General features: G+C 31.9%; 1 pseudogene; it reads right to left on the reverse strand.

Annotated features, from left to right (window-relative positions):
* Positions 1 to 239: 239 nt before the first annotated feature.
* LOC107879104 lies at positions 240 to 1682 on the reverse strand (annotated as a pseudogene).
* Positions 1683 to 9539: the final 7857 nt, after the last annotated feature.

The raw sequence follows: 9539 nt of genomic DNA on the forward strand, positions 1-9539 counted from the left end.
AGAAGAGGTAAGATACAAAAATCTTGTCCAAAATTGCATAATACAAGGCAATAAACACAAGCATATTAGCACAAATTTTAAAACTTCAAATATGTAGTCTTAAATAAAATAATAATAATAAAAGCCTCCGAATTGCTAATAGAGGCGACTAAATTCATCTACTGAAGTGTCCCAAAACAAGTTTAGTTGAATTGACCTTCCAATAAATGTTCTTTTTTTTCATTTCATACTACCACCTGTCAGTTTTGCAACTTGATCTTTTTCCAGAGAAGAGATGTTTTGGTTTCAGAGTACGAATTACTCTATCAGCCTCTCCCCACCGAGCATCCTTGTTTCTCTTATTATCATATTTCTTAAACATCTTAATAGCCCTTTCTTTCTACGGTTTGTCCTTGAAGCCCTCTCTTGGAACAAATTCATTTGGAGGCCCTGACATTGACCTTGATCTTGCCATGGAATATGATCTAGACCTATATTTCTTCTTTCTAGGAGTAACGTCATCTACATCCATTTCATTATTACAAATTTTATCTCCACGTTCAGCTAATCTCTCTTGCTTACGAACCCTTGACTTGCTTCGGTCTCGCTTGATAGCTGTAGTTGGATCTGCTCCAAAAACAAATAACTATCTTCCCATTATTTTTAAAGTAAATTGCTTCTCCTTACTTTCTTGGTATAGTGGGTCAGCTCTATGCGGTGCTCTTCTTAATTCTATGCTATTGAATGAGCAAACTTTTCCTTTTTAAAATTTCAGCTAAAGCTGCTTGTTCTTCAGGGTTCAACTCTGCACTATACATCTAAAAATCATCATTTTCTTTTTAATCCTAATGTAGACCTACTTCTCTCTTAAAATCTTCAAGCCTTGTATGTTATTAGGGTCAACAAAATCATAGACATTGTACCTATCTAAAATTTTAGGTATTCTATCTTCCTTCCACTCATTATTTTCTAATAGATAGTGATTCCTCAATTTCACAGAATAAATACCAGCACCTCTATTCTTATTTTCCAGATCTCTCGTAAGATTTATTTTCTCTTTCTAAGCATCTACCTCAGCCTACTTCACTTGGCTTCCAACACTGCCTCAGTTATACATGGTGGCCTCTCTTTCTGATCATGTGGTTTGGGGATAGCAACATAGAAACGGTTCAAATAGTATTTCAACTTTTTTGATTTCATTTTGAATTCAACCCTTTGATTCAGTAACCTTTTACAAGCGACATTTTTCATCGAAATTATGCCATCTTCAGTGAAAGTGCTCATAATTAACAATATACCTACTTCATCTATTGGCTCACCTCCTTTACCAATCACTTAATCTTCATCTTTCATATCTGTGACTAACTTCTTTTCTTCCTCAAAAATCCCTTCTAATGGATATAAATCAGTTTGTTTCATACAATCATCAAAGGTTTGTTCATAAAAAGTGATTTGATGCTGTGAAAAAGAGCATCCTGTTGTGCAATGCTATAGCCAAACGAATAAGAAATATTAAGGAAAAATAACACAATAACCCTCATATGTGCTACTACTATAATAATATACATTTCTATGAGATCACGATCCACAAATAACCTATTCAAGATCCCTGGAGTGTCAAATAACCTATTCAAGATCCTCAAATAGTTGCATGAAAATGTCCTTGTGATATTACGTAGACACTTATACTTTATGGGTGACATAACACCACTTAGTGATCAGTATTCCGACATGTATAAAGTGATGAATATTGAATACCTAAAGATATGTAAGCTTTAAACACATAAATCTTTGAAAAAATATTGGATCTACTTTCAGTCAGACCTGGATAATTGATTTATATTGCTATATGGTAATATGAATATAGGAATAATTGATTATGGAATTGAAATTTAAAAGAAAAAGATGGAGAAAGGTTATCTATGTTGGGACATTAATTTGGATACATATATAAGATGATCATATTGTATGTTGGAAGGCTAGCAATCACTGAACCATCTATGTTTTTAGCTGGGCAGTATTTATTATTGTCTAATTTAAATTTTTGACTAACATCTATTTAGTTTAAGTTGATAGATTTTTGAATAGTTATGAATCAAGAAAGATGTCCAACAAAAAACAAAAAGCTTACAAGATCAAGATCTGTTTCTGCTGGGTCACTTACAATGTTAAAGAATTCATTGCAAGGAACCAAAAAAACTATTCAGACTACATGTTAAAAATCCGAAAAGCAACAATGTCCATTAGAAGGTTCTCAAGTGCAAGAATAATTACAATAAGTGCCATTGTATTCTACCCCTCATCTTGTGCAAGAACTACTAGAAAAGGTAAAGCAAGTGCCATTGAATTCTTCCTCTCCTGTGGCACAAGAAGTGCTAAAACAAGTGCAAAAATTATTTCTTGGTTCTACCTCTACTATAGCACAAGAAGTACAAAAATAAGTGATAAAAAGGCCACTGCATTCTACCTAAAATACAACACAAGCAAATCTACAAAATGGGCAGCAAGAGTCACTGCATTCTACCCATTCTAAAAAAGAAACAACTCCGAAATATGGGCTATAACTATTACTGAATTCAACCTTTTTGGCAAAAAAAGAAATTCCATAAAATGGGCAGCCAAACATATTGCATTCTACCTTTTCTGCAACACAAACAATACTCGAAAATGGGCAACAAGTGTTACTGGATGCTAGCACTCATGACAAAAATGAGCAATCTACAGAGCAAGGCAATAATATATACATTTCATTCAGATATCAAACTAATATTAATGAATTATTGATTTTATTTATTTCATAATTATTGTAGGTCCTCCTGCTGAAAATGAAAAAAAGGCATAACAAAGTTGTATAGTGTACCTGGGAGGACTGAACGTAAATTGATTATGTTAAATAAGCACAACCAACAAATTGGTACTACTATAGGAGTTGTACAATAGTTGAGAAAATTTCTTGGCTCACTTGCACAAAATTTGACTTTTTGCCCTCTCACTGTTAAGAATTGGGAGAAAGTGAACATAAAAAAAGACATGTGGAAATACATCAAGGTTTGAAGTTTCAATTTTAAATTCTAGTTGAAGATATTTTATATTTTTTATACTAACTATATTGAACCAACTTTTAGGAGAAATATGACATTCCTAATGCTGGGCTGAAATAGGCCTTAAAAATAATTCAAGATGCTTGGAGAATGTATGAGTGTTGGTTCAAGCGTCGACATTATAAACGATATCCCAATAATGAAATTTGAATTGAAAAAATGACTAATTATGTTCTACAAGTAGAATATAAGGTTTCCTTGATTATTGGAACTACGAGAAAACTCAAGTAACATATAAATGTCACTATAGTTTACCGCTTTTCAGAAAAATTATAGTTTTTTCCACATTTAAAGAGCCATTGTCACGGTCCTTCTTGCGGGATAGTAGTTTAACTAGTGTTGTTTATATATATATATATATATATATATATGATGACATAATATTGTAGAAAACATCCCATACTAATACAGAGAATAAAAAAAAGTTGAGGTATCCTCACACCATTGGAAAGAGAAGTTTTTCATTAATACACGAGGTTTGATGTTTTCTCTAATTTTTAATTAACTATTAAATCATTTCCCTACTCAGATGAATTATTATGTCATGTTTTTTATAACTAGGAAAAGAAAAAAAAGCTGCTAGTGTTGTGTCTAGGAAAGATATCTTTGTTCATTTGTCCAACTAACTATGTGATTGAATTAATGTGGTACGTAGGAACATTCATTGTTGTTTCCCACCGGTTTCAGAGCGCTGTTTTCAACCCCAGGAGGAGTCAGTCAATGCACGATGAGGAACTACCAACCGGTCCAATGTTCAGTGATATGACTTTCCTACTGACTGAATTACTTGAATTAGTTGAAGGTGCGGAGTCTGAACCTCGAACAAAAAATTGATCTCGCCATCAGCTCGACTAAGAGTTCCGAATTGAAAAAGTCAACTGAGAACTCAAAGGAGGGAAAGAATTCTTCAACATAGTCACAAGAAGGTGGTCTACGACCATTAGATCCCTAGAAAGAGGAGCAACTAAGAAGAGAGAGGTATAAACACGATCAAGAAAATTGAATTGAATCTACAAGGAATCCTATGGTGAGATAATTTGCAAAATTGTATGGAATTTCCTAATTAATGTTTGTCGATATAATTTATTTGCCTTTAATTATTGACTCAGTTATAATTAATTAAATCCTTTCTCTTGCCTTTTATTTATAAGCTAAAATGGAGAAAATACAAACTAAATAAACAGAAAATGATACTGAGTCAGTTGATGTCTTTACATTAGTCATGGGACCTAAGCATCTAGGTTGTATAAGATTGTATGGACGTGGAGTTACCAGGACAACATTGAAAGAGAAAGCGGTAGATCCTACATCCTCTACCAATAAACTATTGCAACAAAAAATAGAGAAAAAAGAAGAGAGGATGAAATAAAGAATGCTAGAAAAATTTGAGGTACAAAAGGGTATAATGCAACAACAAATTGCAATTAGCATCATCACAAGACATCAACGCCTTAACCCTGATCTACAACTTAAACCTGACCTGCTAGTATTTTGTGCTCATTCTTGACCATCAGGAGAAACTAAAGGTTAGTACTACTACTTTTTCTTTTTTTTGTTCTTTCACTCTTTCTCCTATTGTTGCTTCGTTACAATTGAAATTTAGCTTCTGTCATTTTCTTTTTCACTAGTTTCATTCTAATTCTTTCATATTCTTATTCGATGACAATGACATATTTAGTATAGGTCATATTTATGTCATTGGGAAAGTGTTTCCATTCCAGGAACATAATTTGAACTACAGAGTGTTTAGCTCATATTTATTTTTAGCTTTAGTAGACAAATTTCCTATAATAATGACACTATAGTTTATATGAGTTCAATAACGAAACTCTAGTTCATTAGTTCACCCTGTAACTATTTTTGCATATATATGACAATTAAGGACTTACCTAAGAATTAACGTGGTGCACAAGCATCCATTAACTGAAGATTTGACTAATAAAATTAGAAGTATGTATGCATGTAACCACTGAATAAAGGTTAATTACTTTAATTAGTTCAATACTGTTATGCATGCTATTTGTGATCATTTGTAGTAAAAACTAAAGTATATTCTATAGTATGTCACTGCTTATTATATTCCAGAAAATTTTAAGATTCATCAGTATTTCATGATTAAAAAAATATGCACTGGACTGTGTGTTGGACTGATACACGAATATTTCCATTTTTACACCATGCATGATTGTGTACTATGGCTATTATATGCCTATCTACTCAAAATTGTATATTGATATTAATAGTTTAATTTCTTAGGTTAACTCTGCTAGGCGCTTAAACAAGAACTCTAATGACATTATTGAACACATTTTTGAGGTATATATTGATGTTTGATAGATCCAAGTTCAACATGGTGAATATATAAGGAGAAGATATTAGTAAGAAAGAAATGATAGTTAGGGAGAATAAAAGTATACTACTAGATTTTCTATTAAAACCTCGTCTGTTAGATTTTAAAAGGAAGAGAAAGGTCTTTGGTGCTTATAATAATACATGTCTATATTACCAAAAAATACATGTGTATAGAAAGAAGCAACATTTTACATTGTACTTAGATATTTATTTCCTAATGGTGTTTTATAATACTAACATATATAATACATGCTATAGTATATGTATTTTATGACAATCCCTTGTTCTTTTTTGGATGTTCTTGATAGTTATGTGCTTCCAATTGGACCCAATGGATCTTTTATAGTATCTAGTAGTGGATCCTTATTTTTGAAAAAAAAATTGGGTTCTAGTTTGATTTTATCATGTATAAACCATAGCAAGAAAGGGAAGTTGGAGTGATATGCTGAGTTGAAATGATTTTGGGTTCTAGTTGGAATGATTTTTTGATTACCTTAGGGTTCCACTTTATCACCATGTTTCTCATGAATAAAGAAGCTTCTTTTAGTTTTTGAGCTACGCTTAACATTGTTTTCTTGGTAGGATGAGTTCTTATGACATGGTTTCTACTTATTTTTGTCCATTTGTACCATTTATTCATAAGTGGAATTATGTAGTTACTATTCATTTTATTGATTTAATCACTCATCTATGTTGGTAGACTAGTGCCAAATAGAAATATCATAGTTATACAGTATACTTACTCTGTAGGTATCCTTTGAACTGCTAGTAACTAGCTGATAAGTGAATGTACCAATGGATATATATATCTGTGAGCAAAAGTCATACCAGAATAATGTCTAATCATTGTTGATATTCCTTGAGCAGAAATATGGTAAATTTGGCTTTAAAACTTATGGTTAGTACACAAGCTCTATGTTTTTGCTTATTGATTGTTTCTATTATGTTTAATGATCAAAATTTTTAAATAAGATCACTTGTTTTAGCAAATATAACATTCAATATTGATTTATTTTTAATACCTGGTCCACATTTGCATATGTATGGATAGTCTGCTGGATAAAAAGCTTTGGATTTCCTACTGATTAGTGACTTTACTCTTGTTCTTCTTCTTCTTTTTATTCTTTTACTACTTGGTGACTTGTCCTTATCTCCTTGTTTCATGAGAAAATAAAAGAGGGAAACCAATGATCAGAAGGACCACTAGTGTGGTTTTGAGTCAAAGTTTTATTTTTACCTTGTTGTCTCTATGTTCAGTGTAGTTCTTTGACTTTTGTTAAGAATTGAATCTTGAGATTGTAAGATTACATAACTTGCTGGATGCTTTAGTCTAACTAATATACTTATCGGTTAATAAACAGACTTAACATGGGACCTAAAACTACTTAGGAATATTTACAAATTATGAGTCACATAGGAGTACGATACTTTTAAACTTCCTACCTTATATTTTAATAATAATCTCATATATGTTGTGAGTTTCCATGAACTTTGCATTGGGCTCCATGTATTTATATTTTGGAATTGTGAAAGTACTCATGTAAAATATAACTAGAATCATATTGTCAAAAATAATTGACATGACCTTTTTTGTAGGTGGAGAAAATGAAAAAGCAAATGATGAGAAATTGAAGATAGTTAAGAAGATATCAGATGGTTTCTATAACTTTTTCTAGGATATTTTTGATATCGACAACAACACAATGAAACTTAGTCGATTTTCTACTTTTTTGGATATTAATCACTATGGCTAGCTTAATATTTTGGATATACAATTTTAAAGATGAACATTGATAAGTTTTTTGTGATTCTTATTGTAGCTTTTATCATGTATTTGAGTTTATTAGTATTTATTAGTACTGATCATTGCAAGGCTACATATTTTTGTAGAAAATTAAGCTGTTGCAATAGTAACTTAGAACTGTTGCTATAGAAAATTATTCCAACAACTTTTGTAAATGTTGTGTTAACTCATTTAAATCGTCGCTATAGAGTTTGTATGTATAGAAAAAAAACGTAGCATTAATCATAAACTATAGCAATAGTATAATGTTAATTGTAGTAATACACTTATTTTGACTATTGAAATATATCAAGTAACTGTTGCATAACATTCTTTGATAACAACTTGTAAACTATTGTGTTAGGTCATTTAGACCGTCGATATAGATTTTAAATGCGACAAAAAAATCTTAGCATTAATAACAAAATTGTTGCAACAGTATCAAGTTAACCGGTGGTACATTTATTTAACTATTGCACTAGATATAATAACTATTACATAAAATCATGCAATAGTTTATTTCATTGCAATTTATGTCAAATAAGTGTTGCGGTAGAGATCGTTATAACCGTTAATGTAGCCTAGCTATAACAACGGTTATTAAAATCATTACAAGAATCATAGAAATAAAGCTATCACCATTCTACCTGGTGAAACGGTTGGATAACCATCACAATACGTCTATAGCTACAGTTTACTTAGCTATTGCAACGCTTTTGCATATATTGCCATAGACCCAGTTTTCAGTAGTATAAATGGCCACCAAGCAAAAACATCAGCAAAATGATCTTGAATGTGAATTCTAGCTATTCCAGCAGCTCCAAAATATTAATTTTAGGCTAGGTATACCTTTGTCTTGGGTCCCATTACACCCGAACTCATTTTGACCTATTGGTCGGAAAGTTGAAAATTTTGAAATATGGGTGTGTGACCTACATTTGGTCAAAACAACATCGGATTGAAAATTTAACTTTGAAAACACATCTGGAGCATTGAATTTAGTAGGTTTACTTTGTTCATTTTCAATAATTAGATTACGAATGAGTCTCGAGGAATAGGACAAAACATGAAAAAACTCCATGTTTCAGCTGTCATATATGATGTTGAGAGGTAGCACGATTGCGGCATGAGCCCTATAGTGATCATTATAATTGCGATCTCAGCCCATTAAGGGTGATCACAATATTTCCTTACATGGGATTCCATAAATAGACCCCATAGTCGCGAATTTGGGAATTTTCTCTTCTTCCATGAGACCCAAAAATCTAAATGGGTATAATAACTCAGAATTGAGTTGTGTGGATGATGTGGGAGCTTGATTATCATCTATTAATGAATATCTTCTAGTTTAAGGTATGGATCCTTTGAATTCGTGGTTGAAGTTCTTAGTTTAGATCTAAAATCCCAATTTGTCTTAGGGATGATTGTAGCCCAAAATTTGATTTATTTTCACCTATATCTTAAGGGTTATGATTCCTTGTTCATGTATGAACATTGGGTTGACCTTAGAAATGAATTTTCCATAAGTGGGATCCACTTGGTGTTTTTGGTGTCGTTTTTGGACTCAAAGCACAATAATTCAATATAGGTGTCGTTAGACTTGTATTGATGAGTAGATTATTATTTTAATATTGTGATGACATTTTGGGTATAGTTAAGTAAAGATGAGCATGTGATGAAGGGTGTAAGGTTTTGCGTTTTGGCATTAAGGTAGGCTTCTACCCACTTTTCTTTGAAGTTGATGTGATATATATATATATATATATATTGCGTGTGACTGTGAATGTTAGTATTGATTATGATTAGAATAGTTTAGTCTTTATTGCTAATTTCTTTCCAATTAAATGAGGGCTTTGGACCCATAAGGCGAAATTCTTAGTACCTTTTAAAATCCCATTGTCTCCTCTCTAGATTGGACTAATTTTGTGTGGATATAATATATGAAACAAGGTTTGGAATATGGTTTAAGTGTTGGGATCATGATTATTATATTGAACTCTATTGGACTGGTGTTGTGACCTTGACATTGTAGTTTGGATAGAGTTGATTTGAATTCACATGTTTTAGATGAAGACCCAATTGTAGAATTAGTTGTGGCTTACTTAACATCTAGAAGTTTAACTAGATATACTAGCATAGTTTGGGGTGTAGATTGCCTAAACAAGGAAATTGAGAATTAGAAGTAGGATTTTCCATCCCACCTAAGAAAAAACTTGTGTTAGCCTTGGGGATTTAGTTGAAGATGCTAGGAATTGTTGAGACTAGAAAACCTTAGAGTAAGGTTACTTTGTGGCTTGGTAAATAGTGAACGTACTTTTCCCAGA

Source organism: Capsicum annuum, chromosome 8, assembly GCF_002878395.1.
Source record: "Capsicum annuum cultivar UCD-10X-F1 chromosome 8, UCD10Xv1.1, whole genome shotgun sequence".
Lineage (NCBI taxonomy): Eukaryota > Viridiplantae > Streptophyta > Magnoliopsida > Solanales > Solanaceae > Capsicum > Capsicum annuum.